Source organism: Elephantulus edwardii, unplaced genomic scaffold (genome assembly GCF_000299155.1).
Source record: "Elephantulus edwardii isolate Elephantulus edwardi_28Jun2011 unplaced genomic scaffold, EleEdw1.0 scaffold00216, whole genome shotgun sequence".
Lineage (NCBI taxonomy): Eukaryota > Metazoa > Chordata > Mammalia > Macroscelidea > Macroscelididae > Elephantulus > Elephantulus edwardii.
In genome coordinates, this window is record NW_006399966.1 from 155,888 (window position 1) to 160,674 (window position 4,787).

Below are 4,787 nucleotides of genomic sequence, written 5' to 3' on the forward strand. Positions count from 1 at the left end.
GAGTAGTTGGTGGTCTGTTCCACAATCAGCTCCTGGCCTAGTTTTCACAGCTGATATTGAGCTTCTCCAGCGGTTCTTTACACAGATGTAATCGATCTGATTCCTATGCATACCATCTGGTGAAATCCAGGTATATAACCTGCGTTATGTCTCTTAAAAAATGTATTTGCTATGAATAAGTCATTGATTGTGCAAAATTCGATTTTGCACACACAAACTAAGATAAAATTTTTTAAACTGCAATACTTTCCCATTGCCCTTATTTTAAAGTCAAATGAACCCACTCCTCACCTACTGACATGGTTAGGTTTCAAAGACCAGGTCATTACAAAAAAATCGGTATTACTAAAAAATAGAGATAACAACATCATTATGTAATTGTCAAATCACTGAGAATCATGGCCTAGCCAAACCCACACAGTTATCACAGCCACTATTGCTCTAATTTTGAATTTTGGTTCTTGTTATGTACTGTCAAGTTGGAACCAATCCACAGCTGACCCTCCCGCGGGTTTTCAGAGGCAGTCACTCATGGGGGAGGACAGTCATCATTACTGTGCAATGTAATTGGACAGTAATTTTTTACTGTTGTTGTAAATGTGCAGTATCAGTTAAGGAGACAGTAGATAAGGGAAGAGTGAGTGTACGTGAATGTGGTCAAGGCAGCCCTTCAGGACCCAGTCCATTCCTTCTCCAGACATCAGTCTTTCCATTTCCCACCTCCACCAACCCCATCATTCAAATTTTATGCTCCAGTCACTTTGAACCACAGACAGGTCCACAACAGGTCTTTCTTGCTTCTCTATACCTCTGCATATGCTATTTCCTCCTTGGAATTCTCTTCTACTCTTGCCCTCTAGCTCATTTTGTCAGAAAAGAACTAGATACTTTTTATTTTATTTTATATTGGTTTGCTTACAAAGTTCATAAACAGTGTGTTTCACACTATCCTTCATTCACATTGTATCATACAATTAGTCCCATTCACTATGCTTTATAAAATTAATCACCATTGAACTATGTCCGCCATTACCCTAGAAGAACTAGAAGCCTTTCTAGACAACCCAAATCTGGATTAATGTTCTCTGATGTGCGCCTGAGCCCCTAGTACTCTCATTGAAGCACTTGTCCCACTCTGTTGTAATTGCCTTAAATAAAGTGTAAATCCTGAAGCTGTGACTTGTACAAATTTGTGTGCTGAGCATCTTGCCTGTTATTATTTGCCATTGAGTTGAATCAGAATTGCAGAAACCCTGTAGGGAGAAATCTTCAGGGGAGTGGACAGTCAAGTCTTTCTCCCATGGAGCTGATGTATGTTCAAATCGCCAGCCTCTTGGTAAGTAGTCAAGCACTTAAAGCCACTTCCAAGAGTGTGTCCATTAGCTTTCTAATTTATCTTTTCTATGTCACTTTGTCCAATTTCCCATGTGAAGCCTTTTAGGTGGGCTTTGTCTTTCTCAAGGCCATCCATCCCCCTGCTTCATACTGAGTGAATGCCCTGCCTAAATACCTGAGCCAACGTGACCCCAAGGATCATGACGAATCAAGGTCCCAGAGAGTGCTCGTTACAGGAGGCACAAGCACATTCCAGGCTGCACATCTGCCTGCTTTTTTTTCTCAACTACATGGGCACCAGAGGGAGCATAGGCACGAATGAATCAATTCTCTCAGGAACAGCCCAATGAATTTGGTGTAAGAAACAAAATAAAGCAACAAACCTATCAGTTAATCTGATAAAAATTCTTTTAATTCAGAGGTAATGTGGAATATAAATATTTTTTCTTAAAAGAAACCAGTTCATTTTCTGAGTTTCAAGGGATAATGTACACCTCACAGAATTCTGCAACTATAGTGGCTAATAAATTATCAACATTTGCTTCTGACCAACAAAACTTGCCTTTTCATTTTGAAATTTTATTCCTACAAATTGATCTTTGTAAGTGAACAAAAGTAAAGAATGCTCATTGCAGCATCTTTTGTAAGAAAGACAATGCAAACTAATGGAAATATCCATTGATATGAAACTAGTTAAATAAATAATGACACATTAATGATATGTTCCTGCGGAAAAAAACAAAATAGACTTTTCTGTGTTGGTACCAAAGTGTCCAGGATATATCGTGATGTAAAAACAAGCAGCTTATAAAACAGAAATGTATAGGTGATCACCTTTAATAACAAAAATGTTCATTCATACTTAACGAGGTAAAGGTCAACATTTGTTGAACGTTTAATGTTGCTAGGCATTGTTGTGTTTAACATACATTAACTTCTTTCTCGATGACATGTTGTTGCTAGGTGCTGTGAGTCAGTCACGACTCACAGTGAACCTATGAACAACAGGCCCTGTCCTGCACCAGCTCACAGACCCATTGCCACAGTCCTTGCACGTCAGCCCATCTTGTGTCGATCATCTTCTCTTTCTCTGACCATCTATGTTTCCAGGCATGATTTTTTTCCCCCAAGGACTGGCGCTTCTGGACTACATACCCAAACTATCTGATACTATCAGTTTACAGAGGAGCAAATAGAAATAGGAGTTGGACTCTTGTTCAAGGTTGGCAGCAATTAGCAGAGCCAAAATGTGTTTTTTATCAAACTGGCTTCAAAGAATAGAACGATAGTGGTTTTCTTTTAAGAGATAGGAATTGATGGGATTAATTTGTTACGTATCTTTGTAATGTTTGACTTTTAAAGTGACAATTCACAAATATTACTTTTTGGGCATAGGAAAAAAAGGTTTTTAAATGAATGATTATTTAAAAAAAACAAAAAAAATGAACTGGGGGGGAATGTACAACAATGAATGAATGGAAACCCTACCTTTTCTGTAAACTTTCATTAAAATAAAAATTAAAATAAAACTAGATTACATTAAAAAGATAAGAAGAAAATAAAATAAAAACTGTTACCCTGTTCTCTGGCTGGGTGTGGAATAAAGAAAAGGGTGTTCAGTCAAGACCAGTGTGGCGTCTGTCACAGTACTGGCTTCTGCAAGATCCTCTGGCTCTTTTCTTTCCCTGGAAGGAGTTCTTAGGGAATTCAATTAAAGGTTTGGGCACTGAGGTGCTTAAAGCTCGAAACTCTGTTAACTGCTCTTAAGTTTCGGGGATTTTAAAAAGTAATAATTTCTACAGCTGGATGTTTAAAAACTAGTAATTTCTTCACTGTTTCCGTTCCACTCACCTGAGGCTGTGGGCAAAGGGGTGGTACTCACCACACGAGCGTTTCTAGTATGAGTCAAAGCTGTGAGCAGGTCTGTCCCATATTCCTCCACTCCACTAAATAGAGGCCTAACAGCAAGCCTGAGCCTGGCTTCCAGACTTAATAGGACAAGGACCAGCGATAAGGCAAGGGCAAGCCCAAACTGGACTCTAAACCCTAAGCTGCTATTTCCCTACTTGGATGATACTGTGACTATTAAAAAAAAACAAACAAACCCAAACACCACCATTCCCCCCTAATAAGATACATGATTATAAAACTCAACCATAACATTACTATCCAGAGATAATAAATTTTAATATTTTGCTACATTTTTGTTGTTTGGTGCCATTGTGTATGACTCATAGTGACCCTATGAACAACAGATCTGACCATGTCCTCTTCTGTGGCATCCTCGTCACCTCTGACATACTTCAGCCTATTGCTGCAGTCACTGTGTCAACCCATCTTATTGAGGGTCTTCCCTTCTTTTGCTGACTCTCCACTTTTCCAACCATAGTGTCCATGTCGATGGATTATCCTATCACGGCAACATACCCAGAGGATGTGCAATGAAGTTTCACCACCCTTGCCTCTAAGAAGCCCGCTGGCTATACTTTTTTAAAGACATAATCTGTTTGTTCTTTTGGAAGTCTATGGCATACCCAGCACTCTTCTCCAACACTATAGTTCAAAGGCATCAACTCTTCTTCTGTCTTCCTTAGTCATTGTCCAGCTCTCCGACACATAGCAAGTGACCAGGACCTCAATCAGTTGCCCCTTAGTCTTCACACTTGAAAGCAGACTTGCCCAATGCAATATGCCTCCAGATTTCCTGACTACTGGTACCAAGGGTGTTGACTGTAGATCCAAGTAAAAAAAAATAATAATAATTTTGGATCTAAGTAACATATATAAGGTCTAGTGGCCTACTGGTAAGAAGCTATGCTGCCAATTCAAAGGTAAGCAATTCAAATCCACCAGCTGCTCCATGAAAGAAAGATGGGCAGTCTCTTCCTATGCAATTTACTGCCTCTGAAAACCTGAAGGAGGGTGACACTATGAGCCAGTTCCAACTCTGTAGTTCCTAACAACAAATAATAATCTCCATTCCCTGCCACTGAGCCAATTCCGAGCCTGAGCCACCCTCCAATGGCTTTCTGAGGCTGTAAATTTTTATGGGTGACTTACTATCTTTCTACCAGGGAGCAGCTGGTGAATGTAAACCATTGACTTTTCAGTTAGCACTGCAACATGGAGTGCACTATGCTTCGTGTATGTGTGTGAGACAAAGAAGGAAAAAAAAAATAACAATTGGGCCATACTATGTAGTTTTTGCCCCTTTTTGTCACCCAATATATTTTACATATTTTTTATATTTTATTATTTGTTTGTGGGCGTACAATCAAATCAAGTCAAGGACTGCAGCCTCCAATATGGATTGAGGCTCAATGTCAAGAAGACAAACATTCTCACTACTGGATCAATTGGCAGCATCAGGATGGATGGTGAAGAGATTGAGATTGTACACAGCTTTAGTTTGCTTGGCTCCACAGTCAACACTCTTGGCACCAGTAGCCAGG

General features: G+C 39.5%; 1 protein-coding gene across 1 annotated transcript in view; it reads right to left on the minus strand.

Moving 5' to 3' along the window:
* Nucleotides 1-4,787, minus strand: part of MAP3K3 (mitogen-activated protein kinase kinase kinase 3) — a 102,934-nt gene that overhangs the window by 97,398 nt on the left and 749 nt on the right. The window lies entirely within an intron of this gene.